We start from the raw sequence: 13236 nt of genomic DNA, 5'->3' as shown, positions 1-13236 counted from the left end.
CCATTTCATTTATTGACTCTTGATTTTATTTCTTCCACTTTAGGAGTTTTATTCAGGAAATCAGTTCCTAAACTGACATGGTAGAGATTTATGCCTACATTTTCTTCTAATAGGTGCAGGGTCTCTGGCCTAATGCCTAAGTCCTTGATCCACTTTGAGTTCAATTTTGTACAGGGTGAGAGAAAGGGGTTAAATTTCATTCTGGTATATATAGATTTCCTGTTTTCCCAGCACCATTTGTTGAAGAAACTATCTTTCCTCCAATGGATATTTATGGCACCTTTGTCTAGTTATGAGCTAACTATATTTATGTGGGTTTGTTTCTTCTATTCTGTTCCATTGGTGTTCATGTTTGTTTTTGTGCTAATACCATGCTATTTTTGTACTGTAACTCTGTAGTATAATTTAAGATCTGGTACTGTGATGCCTCCTGCTTCACTCTTCTTCCTAAGGATTGCTTTGGCTATTCTGAGCCTTTTATTTTTCCATATGAATTTCATGACAGCTTTTTCTATTTTTATGAAGAATTGGTGACATAAAATTCTGTAGCATGGATGCATCATTGCATATTTAATATTCTTTTACTGTTAGATATCAGATTTTTTCCCAGAATTTTGCTCTTACAGACAGTGCTGCAATAAACATAATTATAACTAAATCTGTGTACACATCCTTAATTATTTCCTCGAACAAATTCTCAGAAGTGAATTTTCTGGGCCAAGGAGTATGTATATTTTTTCCAGATTTTCATAGGTTTTAATCATATATCTATTTCTAGATCTTTATTCATGGTTGGAAAGAAAGTCCACACAATTTTTTTGTGCCAATTCTTTTCATTTTTATAGATGACTTTTTTCTTCATTCTTTATTTTTTTTGTAACTGCACATCATGTACAACCACAACAATAGGATCCTAATTAGAACAAGTTGTACTTATTCTATGTATATATAATTTTTCAAATATACTTTACTGTCCTGTGAAAAAATAAAAATGGTAAAAAAGGAAAATGTATATTTTAATACTAATTTGTTAAATATGAAGTTATTTCCCTTCTGTATGTTTCCATAAATTATTAAAAACTTATTCTAATACTTTATTAGCAGTTTTTAAGCTAGAGTACTTGAGGTCCTTCTGGTGGACCATAATATTTCTGTAAAGCACCAAGAGATATAGTAAAGAATTGCTGTAGTTTGTCCTTCAAAGGTTCATGTGTTGGGAGCTTGATCTTCAGTATGCCTATGTTCAGTGGTGGTAGAACCTTTAAGATATGGGGCTTAGTGGGAGGTTGTTAGATCATTAAGGGCATGACCTTAGAAGGGATCAGTCTAGCTTCTCTCTGGCCTCCTGTGTTACCATGTCATCTGTCCCTCCTGCATCATTCCCACACGGTGCTATTTTCCATGATGTGATTCACTCATGGGGGCCTTCCCCTGAGGCTACATCAATGGGGCCTTCTGAGCTTGAACTTTCAGCTTCCTCAACTGATTTAAACAGCATATGTACTTTAAAAAGAACTTAGCCTTGGGTGTTTTGTTATAGCAATGGAAAATTGACCTATAAAATTGTTTGAGGTACTATCTGTGGAATAAATTGGTCCCCAGGCATGAAACAAACTTCATTATTCTAAGAAAGGCAGGAATCAGATACAGAATGAGAAAGAGTTGAAAAAATTTTGCATCAGCCATTGATATAGTAGCATGTTGTGATAGTAACCATCTTAACCCATTCCTCACCCCATTTTAAAATTTAAATTTTTAGTGGATTTCTCTACTTTTTAAGAAAGTAATTTTTCTTTCAGTAGGATACATTCTGTAAACTGAATATATGCATATATATATTTTTTCTTCCATGCTGAGGATGGAACCCAGGGCCTAACCTATAGGCAAGTGCTCTACATACCAGTGTCCTACATCTCAAGGCACATGAACTTTTGCTCTTCCTTGAAACAAATGATATTTGAGAAGTTATTCTTAATGAGACTGATAAAATCCCATATTTTCTGTGACCCCTGCACATTAACCAGTACAAAAACCATGTTGTACCTGAACATATTGTGGATACTTTTTCATACTTGGGAAGTCATACATAGTTCTAAGTTAGATCTAAAGAATGCCTTGTTCAGCCACACTTATGATATGTCCCCTTTTGTCCATAGGAGGGCCTGATATCTAAGTAGAATGAGGAACACATTTCCTGTATACAGTATATTTATTGAAACAGTTAATTGCAGTGATTAACTAGCATTAAAACAATACTGTTTAAGTTTTAGGCAAAAGTATAGGAAATGCATTTATAACTTTGGAGTAAGAAAATTCTTAAGATTAATACAGGATCACTCAGTATAAAAAATTGATTTACTTGATAAATTAAAATTTTAAATTTCTGTTCATCCAAAGACACCATTAAAATGTGAAAAGACAACTCAAAAACTGAGAGAAGATATTTGTGACACATACAACTGAAAAAAGAATTGTTCCTCAGAATGTATGAAGGACTTCTAAATCTGTTTCTGAAGACACTCATTAGAAAAAAATGGTTTGGATAAGCTGTTCTCAGAAGAAACATGAATGATCAATAAACATGACAAGATTAGCATTCTCACTAGTAATCAGGAAATGCAAGTTAACATTTCATACCTGTCAAAATTACAGAAATCAACAAGTTTGACAGTTTCAATTTTTGACTAGAATGTAGAATATTAAATAATGTTCTACATGGCTGGTGAGAGAGTAAATAGGTACATCCATTTTGGAGAACATTATGGCAATATCTACTAAAGTTAATGACATATATAACCTATAACTGAGTACTTTTTACTTCTGGAGAGAGTCTTAGTACTTTTTTAACTTTTGGAGAGATTTTGTCATGATAAATCAGAAGCCATGCACTTGAATTTTTTGTCATGTTTTGGAATACTTTTCATTGAACCCAGGACCTTACACATGCTAGGCAAGCATTTTACCACTGAGCTACATCCCCAACCCTTTTTATTATATTTTGACCCAGCGTCTTACTGAGTTGCCCAGGCTGGACTTGAACTTGTGGTCCTCCTACCTCAGCCTCTTGAGTAGCTGGGATTACAGGCATATGCCATCTCACCCCACTCATGAATACATTTTTGAAAGCATATTTTTTATAATAGCAAAAAAATTTAAGCAACTTAAATATCCATGAGGATGGAATGAATAAATAAATTATATATATTTATACAGTGCAATAGAATACAGTAGAGAAAAATGAATGGACCAGAACTATACAGATCAACATAAATATATATCATGGTGCTGAACAAAAAAATGTAGAAGAAAAAATTGTTATATATATATGTTATATATGTAATTATATATATATATATAAATAATGGAATAATTTATATAAAGTTCAGAATTATCTTCAACAATTGAACACATTATTTAGAATTGTATATACTTACTTAGAAGTATATATAGAAATACATGAACATGATGAACATGAAATTTAAGGTGATGTTTAACTGTTGGGCAAGAAAGGGCAAGGTGATCTGGGAAGAGGTATACAATAAGAATTAAACTGTGTTGATGATATTTTATTCCTTGAGATGAATGGTAGAATGTAAGTATTCATTCTTTTATTGCCTTTTTATAACTTTTAAACATTAAAAATGGTTTTTAAAGAGTATTGTATTAGACTTAAAATCAACAGGAGACTCTAGCTTGCCACTAACCAACTGTATATCTTTAGGCAAGTGATTTCTCTAGAGACAATTGGAACAGCTTTTTTAACTGCAAACTTTGGGCTAATTTAAAGTCATTGTCAGACTGCAACATGTACTTGCCAATAGCTATCTAGCAATATCTGTGCTATTTTTCACAGTTTCACCTAAATTCATTAAAATCAAAAGAAAATTATGCATAAGTGTCATAAAACACTAAAATAAACTTTACAATGTCAGAATCCTTGCCTCTGGTCTCATATGTACCTGAAATTTTTGCGTTTAAATTATTTTGAGTTCCTTATTCTATCCCTGGTTATCATGATAACCTTGTAGATAGGTGGTAGACCTACAAATGCAAAGACCTACATGGTTGAGAACCAACCACCTGTACTTAAAGACCTGAAACAAGTAAACCTAAGTCATCAAAGGCAAAATTCAGTAGTTACTGTTTTTCTTCTTTAGTATGTGAAGATTTATGTGGGTGGCTGAAATAATTATGTGTAACTGATATAGATACTGTTTTCTGAGCTGTATCTATACCAATTATTCTGTGAACATTCTCTGTATTATAATGCATCTTGTCCTTTTAGCATTTGAAAAAGATGATTCACTAGATAATATTTTTCCAAAACTTGTTTTAGAAAAATGTTTCACACATCATGCATGATACCTAACATCACTGAGTTTCTGTTGCTTTTATTCACTACTATCCTAATTTATATTTGAGAAAGGATGTTATTTATTTTCTAATATTTCTTTGATAGAAAATAAATATGATTTCTGGTTGTTTCTTTTGAGATATACAACTCAAAGGATCATAAAAGTCAATGTTGGAAACAGAGTTATTCAGTCTGCTGTGAACACTAAGATTGTAATTTAATCATTGTCTTATACATCCATGAAATATTATTACAAGAAGATCCCAACCACTAGTTCTCCTTCTCTCTCCAGTAAAATCTAAAAGAAATAAGCTTAAACTACACTGGAAGTGTTAATTTACACATAAGGAAAATGCTCAAAAGTGAGAATTATTAAATACTAGATCAGTCAAACAAGGGAGATAGCTGAATTTTACTCCTGGGAAAACCCCCATGAAATAGAATAGGTAATCATCTAACATGATTGACTGGTGGGAATGATCTTCATGTAACTAAATGGCTTCTTAGAATTGCTTATAAACTCTGAATTCTTTGGAAATAATTTAATTAAAATCTGTGGCCAAAATAAATATGTAGTTATTAATATTATGTAGAATTAAGAAGTTCACAGTAAATGTCTAGTACTTGGCATAGAAATCTTAAATACCCTAGAACTTATTATAACGTTGTCATGGAGTCTCCATTATTGGTATTGTTTTTAAACCTGGAACATTAATAGGTGAGGAAACTGAAGATCAAACATTAAGTGATCTGCCCAATATCATAAAGTGGCACTTTCATTTTGTTTTAAAACCAAGTTCCCTATTTCTGCTCCTGGTTCAGAGCTCTTTTTTCTTATCAGCCTTGTGACCTTGGGCTTTGTATTCTGGAACTGATTGGAGGTGAGGCTTCCTTTTAACAAATGCCTTCTGAAACATTTTAATTCCCCTGAGCTGTATCCTAGACCAACTTATTTAATGTCAAGTTCTGTTCTGTATGAAATAAAGCTATAAGAGGCATAGGAGGAGTTTCAGCAACCTTGAAATTAAGGTACATGCTAGTTTTTCCTGTCTCTGGAGGAACAGTAGTCTTGTGTAGTCAGTCTCTCCCGCTATGACATGTAGACATGGCAAATGCACCATGTCTACTTTTGCTCACTACTGAAACTATAATGCTTGACATAGGAGAATTACTCAAATATCTCTTAAATGAGTGAATGGATAAGAAAGATATTAACCTTCATTTTATTTTCAATCAAACATAAATTGATGTACTACATGACTGGCTATTTGTAAAGCTGGGTATATCCTCACTTTTGTTTTCCAAAAGACTATTGCAAGATAAACATTTTATTTTTTAATATTTTATCTTCTCTTCTCAGAAAGGCAAGACAAAACAAAACTAAAAATTTTACTATTTCCTAGGTGAAAGCTTCCATGTTGGTTTGCCTCTTGTGATAGTCAAAATTCCTGTAGCCATTGCAGCATGTGCTATTAAATCAGCTCCAACACAAAATGCTTTAATTAAGCAGACACGTGCTCTAGATACTGATTGAACTTAAGCAGCTGTGGTTATAATCTAACTCAGACAATACTGATCAGGACATTCCGTATGTGTAAAAGGATTCAAAGCTGTAAAAAAATGACAAATCGTAAGTTTTTTACCTACAGGAATGTGACTTTGGTATGTAACACTCTGAGCTATGAAGATCCCATATCCAAAATTTCAAATTTTAAGATGAACAGACCGAGTTTTGGTTACAGCATGTCCACCATTTATTGACTACCTACTATGTGCCAGGCATTATGCTGGGGGTTCTTTTTTCTGTCTCAAAAAACCCTGTATGACTAGCATTATCCTCAGTATACACACAGAGAAACAGGCTTGGAGATGGTAAGTAATTACCCATTGCCACATTGTAAATAAGGAAGAATTTGATACCAGATTACCTGAATTGGTAATCTGTGACTGTTTAGTGTTTTATCCTGCCTTTTGGAATTTAGAACAAGGAACTCTGGATAAATAATCAGGATACTTGGATTTTAGAACATATTCTGTTTTGGCAAGTCATCTATTCGCTCGGTTTCAGTGTTTCTTTTTGTGTAATGGGGAAGGATTATGTATTGTCTGTGTTGGGGCATTCCTGTGGTGACAATACTTCCTAAATGAATAGTCTCAATTCATTCTGTGAAGAGGGGAGAACATGTAATATTGGGATTATCAACCTAGCTAGAGCGCTTTTGTATTTGGTTGACAATATATATTTATTCATTCAATAAATGTTTTAAATCCTGAAAATATGCAAAGTACTGTGCTGTGTGATGAAGATACAATGATGTGGGAAGACAAAAAGACAACCCCACCTTTATAGAGTTTACAATAATTTATTGGGTGAGAAAAAATCACCAATAAGTGTAAAATTCATCAGTAAATATCAAAAATCACCTGTTTTAGTCAGCTTTTTCACTGCTGTGACTAAACGATCTGACCAGCACAATTATAGAGGAGGAAAGGTTTATTTGAGTTCTCACGGTTTCAGAGGTCCTTGTCCATAGAAGGCCAGCTCCATTCCTCAGGGCTTGAGGTGAGGCTGAACATCATGGTGGGGGAGAGAGGTGGAAGGAAGCAGCTCGTACCACGATGACCAGGAAGCAGACAGTCTCTACTCTCCAGATACAAAATATATACCCCAAAGCCAAAGCCCCAATTCCAATCTCCTCTAGCCATACCCTTCCACTTCAGTTAATCCCATCAGGGATAACTTCGCTGATTGGGTTAAAACTCTCACAACCCAATCATTTCTCCTCTGAACCTTCCTACATTGTCTCACATGTGAGCTTTGGGGAACATGTCACATCTAAACCATAACATCACCATTGTGTTACATGCTACAAAAGAGTAATATTAGGCCAAGAAAGCATATCATACAGTGCCCTGATTCCATCCTGACAATGAAGTAGGATTTATGATTAGGCAGAAATCTGAGGGCATAATTTGAGTTATCCAGAAAGACAGGAGCATAGGTAAGAGAGTGTCAAGAAGAGGGAATAACATTTGTGAAGTCCTGTTGTAGGAAGTAGCATGGAGGATTTTGAACAATGAAAGGTGTCAAGTATGGACAGAGAGGAAGATGAAGAGATTGGAGCAAGAGGAGGCTTGAGGGTAGGTAGAAACTTCTCAGAGGCCATGTTAAGAATTTGGTTAAGCCAGGCAGACTGGTGCACAACTGTAATCCCAGCCACTCAGGAGGCCGAGGCAGGAGGATGGCATGTTTGAGGCTAACCTTCTCAACTTCATAAAACCCTGTCTCACAGTGGAAAATAAGAAAGAGGAACTTAAGTTCTGGTTAAGTTCAGTTTGCTTTGGACATTATGAAAAAGAAATGACTGGATTTTATATTATATACTTAGGTTTACCAAGCGTTTTTACAGAGAAGTCATGTGGACCAATACACACCTTAACCAATTAAGAAGAGTACACATAGTTGGAAATAAGACTGAGTAATGAATGATAAACAGGTATGACTGGAAACTAGTAAGAAAATTCTACATATAAAGGAAGTTAAAATCTCTGATACATAGTATCCTAAAAGTATTCAGTTAAGTAGGCAAAATTTAAACTGTATCATGTATTTTTGAACAGCTGTTGTAGGAGACAATACTAGATATGAAAAATAACAGCCATATATGAGTAAGAGCTAAAGCAAGTAGGAGAGATTAGTGCTGATAGAAATAAGAGCAAGGAGAAAATGGCTATGGGCTAGGATGATTAGAGTTAAATTTAACCCTGGATATTGGGTTAGGTATGGATCAAAGGAGAAGTACACATTAGATACATCTATGTCTCAAAAATACAAACTAATCAAATTTTGTAGGGTAGAAAGGAATAAAGTGATTTTCTTAACCTTTGCCTATGTTACCACAATTCTACCAATGATAGCTTAAAAACAAGTTGAGGAGTTATTTCCTGGACCAGATTCTCTGTGTGTCTTCCTAGCACCAATTTCTAATACCACAGACTTCCAAAGTAAGTTGAGCATCCCTAATGTGAAAATTTAAAATCTTAAATTCTCCAAACTCCTAACTTTTTTGAGTGCTAGCATGATGCCACAGTTCAAAATTTGCACACCAGACTTCATATGACAGTATCATAGTCAAAACACAGGCACTTAAAACTATTGTAGAAAATTACCTTCGGGGTATGTATATAAGGAATATTGAAACATATATGAATTTAACAAAAGTGAATTTTGTGTTTAGACATGAGTTCCACCTCCAAGATATCTCATTATGAATAAGCAAATATTCCAAAATCTGAACACATCCCAAACATTTACTGTCTCAAGCATTTCTGGTAAGGAATACTCAACGTATTTAACACCATCTTAGAGATCATTTGGTCAACTTCCTTTATTTAATAGAGTAAGAAACAGGCTCCTGTCATGCATTGGGTCAAAGATATGAGAGTCACCCATTTAACCACAGGGAATATCCAGAGAGATGTTGTTAAAAGATAGGAGTAGGGGTAGGAGAAAACCTGAGTGTGTTCGTGTAGAGAATGTGAACTTTGGGATCAGAATCCCTGGCTTCTCAGTCTGGTACTACCAGGGGCCTGGAATAAATCAGTATTTCTGAACTTAAATTTCCTCAGTATAAAATAGGGCCAAAATTCTTCCCTGAAAAATGAGCATAAGAAGTAAATGAGGTTATGAGTAAAAGTGTTTTGTAATAAAAACACTTTGCACATTATGAAACTTTATGCAAATCTAAATTGCTTTTTTGACAGAATACATCAAACCAAATTGTACAAACTATGATAGCAACTCCACTGACCTTATAGTTGTATTTTGATAGCTTTTTCTTTTTTTATAGTCCCTACTTCATTAATTTTATTTTTTTATTGTTTGTATAATGTATTTGTGTTGCATATCACTAATTACAATGAAAGGATAAAAATTATAGCCAAAGAAAGAGTCCCATGGAGTTAAGTCAGGGAGGATTCCAGACATAAAACTCCCATCATTTTCAAGACATGTTATGTCCCCAGCATTGATATGGGCCAGTACACACGGAGTATTACAGACCTAGAAACCTCAACAAGCTTTGGTATTGAGACTTTTTAATTGTGTCTTCATTACAAAGACACAATTAGCTGAATTATTGTCCATGTATTTGAAGTTAGTATTTATGTTTACTGATACTGCATAACTCAAAGTCTCTGTCCTCAAACATATCATTGGTCTTTCTCTCATGGCCAGCCCTAAGAATCTCAGTTATGTAATATAATGTGCTCTTAGAAAAAGTCAAATATAATTAAGATTCTGCTGACTGTGTTTGATGAAAGGACTGCTGGGGTAATACATGAGTATGCAGGTAAGGTGTGTTTATCCTTTTAAAGATGAAGGCAGATTGCAACTGAGATGCCATTCAAATAGGCACTGAATATTAACCAAGTCCATAAAATATTTTTAGATTGTTGACTGGATGGTATCAATATTTTTAAAATTATTTAATACAGAATTTGGAAGCCTTAATTAGGTGTATCATTGCATTAAGTTTGTAATAGTCCACTGGTAAATGCCATTTTATCAGGTTTGAGCATTGACCAAAGTTGGCTGTTCAAGGGGAAGAAGGGAAAGGCAGCAGAAATAATGGCCTCTTCTTTCAGTGCTTAGCTAATGGGTCTCAATTCCTGTATGCCTTGTTTTAATTTACATTGGGTCATAATTTTAACCTTGGTGTGTCGGGGGGGGGGTTATGGGGTACCATTTATCATACCTTTTTTAAGTTCTGAACAATATTATTTCAATATTTTACTCTTTGTGTCAGAGCATCAATGCTCATTATGAGATATTTTACATCATAGACAATGTAAATTAGAAATTACATTAGAAATTAGACAAGCTAATTATTCCAATTGTGAAGATGAGGCATATCAATTTGTTCTCTATTTTATGTCTGGTAACTCCTCTAAAAGTATGGGGGGTACCTTGTTTATATTTAGTGGGATTCCCCAGGTATAACTATACTTGGAGCCCTTGTATTGATTAAGGTCATGAAAATTTACCAACTGGTGCATCTCTGTAGATGTTAAATTTAACTTAGAACTGGTGTTCTAAACATAGCAACAAAATTCCATCATTCCTGTTTACTTCTCTATCACATAAATTGTTTTGATTTTTTAATATCATACGTAAAAATGTTTTATTTGTTCTTTTTAGATATACATGACAGTAGAGTGTATTTTGACATAGTATACATACATGGAGTATAACTTATTATAATCCCATTCTTGTGGTTATACATGATGTGGATTTTCACTGGTTGTGTATTCATATATGAACATAGGAAAATTATGTTGGATTCATTTTACTGTCTTTCCTATTCCCATCCCCCTCCATTCCCTTCATCCCCCTTTTTTCTTATCTAATGAACTTCTATACTCCCTCCCCCACATCCTTATTGTGTGTGTTGACATCTATATGTCAGAGAACATTTGACATTTGATTTTGGAGGATTGGCTTATTTCACTTAGCATGAGAGTCTACAGTTCCATCCATTTACTGGCAAATGCTATAATTTCTTTCTTATTTATGGCTGAGTAATATTCCATTGTTTATATATACCACATTTTCTTTATTAATTCAGATTTCCAGTTGGAGTGAAATTATAGACTTTTGCTTTAGTTTTCATTTCTTCCTCCATATCAATGTTTCTTGTTTTGTTTTTGTGATTATTTGACATACTTCAGGAAGAGGGAGTCCTCTCTATCCTGCTTATACTTATAAGCAGATTCTTCCAGAAAGTCTCAATTCAGTATCATCAGGGTTAAGGGCCTATTTATGGTGATTGTCACTTATTGGTGTTAAGATTCCTTGATCTAAGTCAGCTTTTATTTAACCCCTTGGAATTTTGACAAGCCACACCACTTAACTGAGTCCAGAACTTTCTTTGACCCTTTTTTAATTGGTCTAAAAGGATGGTTTGTAGTTTCTTCTGGACACTAAAAGGGATGGAGGTAAAACACTCAGGGCTTCCTTTTATAAGGGCTTGTGCCAAAGGTGTCTCTCTACATAACTCTGAGGATCTGGAGTTGTTGGTGACATAAGCAGTAGCAAAGGCACAGGATCATAATGAGTCACCTGATTTTTCAAGAGTAGATTTCAGCATGATACAAGGTAACTGTTCTTCACATAACCAGTCACACACTGGGCTTCTGTCTTATACAGGATGTAGTATTTCCCCTGAGAACTCTATAAAATGAAGAGAAAGACATCATTAAGCCAGGCACAGTGGTACACGCCTGTAATTCCAGCAACTCAGGAGGCTGAGGCAGGACGATTCCAAGTCTCAGAGCAGCCTCAGTAACTTGGTAAGACCCTGTCTCAAAATTAAAATAAATGAAAAAATAATAGAGACTTGTAGTACTTAAGTGCCCCTGGGTTCAATCCCTAGTGTCAAAAAAAGACTAAAGACTTACCAACAGTCATAGCATAGGTCATCCTCCTGAGCTCAATCATGCCTTATTCTAGAATCAAGATTCACAATTCATCTGAAATACCCATATTGGTCTGAGTCAGTATACACAATGCAGAGCTCCTTAAGGAGGCCCTCAAACTCATGTTGTTATTCCTAAGTAGCAATCACCAAAACTTCTGAATTAGGTTAAATCTATAAGAGAGGCTTAGTAGGACTTAGCAAATGAACAGCACAGCACATCTTAGTAAAAGCAGACCAGAAGGTAGCAGCACAGTTAAAAGTACCTCCTGCCTAGCAGCGAATAGAGAGCTAGTTAATAAAACAAGAGAAAAAAGGCCCCTATGTCATGGTTTTTACCTTGACATCTTACAGTGCAAGTTTTCTTGTGGTCACCTTGCAAGAGGTGGGATCAATCCCCCCACTCAAAATGTGATTTCAGTGTTGACACTGGTGATGCCACACATGCACTAAAAACATATGATTGAGTGTATTACTGACAATGAGGTTTTCTGAGTCCAGCAGGGATGACTTTCAAGTCAATTTGAAATGGTGTGAGCAAAGGGAAGGGTGAGTGGCTTTGGTTTTAACTGTGGTTATGTAGTGGGGCCCACAGTGAGGTTTCATGTGCTTCCTGTGACTTGCATTGGTTGAACTTACAGGCCAACACCATGGGAAGGAATGTCTACATCTTCTTATCAGTTTGCCCTGCCCAATATGGGACAAAAGGGGAAGGGGATGGGTATGACTTGAAAGCTGTCATAAGTTATTTACCAATAGTGTAGTCAGGCTCTTTATTATAATTTTCTTCTCTAAAATAAAATTCAGTACCTCTAGTAGAAGGCAAAGTAGAAGTTTTCCATGTGAACACAAGGGATAGAATGAAAAAAAAGTTCAATTTGTTTTAAAAATTACTAGTCTTTGAACAAGTATCAATATTAATAATCTCATATCTTATTAAGTTTATCCGTCTTCTTTTTGCTGTTATACTGAAAATGAAGATGTAGCAGCGATATCCATTTCCTTTTCACTCTGTAATTCTATTTTTAGGAGCTTTGATGTTACTCCTTATTTTGAAAATACATAGCTTTACTTCTAAAGATTTTTTTATCTTAGAATAAGCCAAACATTGCCTCAGAGAAGTTGAGTCCTCTGGTCTGCATCAGTGGACTTGTATTCTATACCACAAATTAATTGTGCTGTCTTGGAAAGAACATTTGCTCTGTGCATCACTTCCCTCATCTGTGAATTTATTTATCTAACAAAAGGTTTTTATCAATCTTCTATGGGTCGGCATTGAACGAGGTGCTGTGTCAAAGCTACAAAGCTGAGTAAGGCATGCTCCTTGCTCTTAAACAGCTCACAGTCTGGTAAGGGACATGTATGCCTGCAATTACAATATAGTATGGTAATTGCCATGACAGAAGT

At 34.8% G+C, this 13236-nt stretch overlaps 1 protein-coding gene across 6 annotated transcripts in view; it reads left to right on the top strand.

Annotated features, from left to right (window-relative positions):
- Positions 1-13236, top strand: part of EDA (ectodysplasin A) — a 374177-nt gene that overhangs the window by 173812 nt on the left and 187129 nt on the right. The gene's annotated exons all lie outside the window — the stretch shown is intronic.

This window comes from Sciurus vulgaris, assembly GCF_902686455.1.
Source record: "Sciurus vulgaris genome assembly, chromosome: X".
NCBI lineage: Eukaryota > Metazoa > Chordata > Mammalia > Rodentia > Sciuridae > Sciurus > Sciurus vulgaris.
Note: the sequence above shows the minus strand (reverse complement) of the source record. Positions and strands in the feature narration are given on the sequence as shown.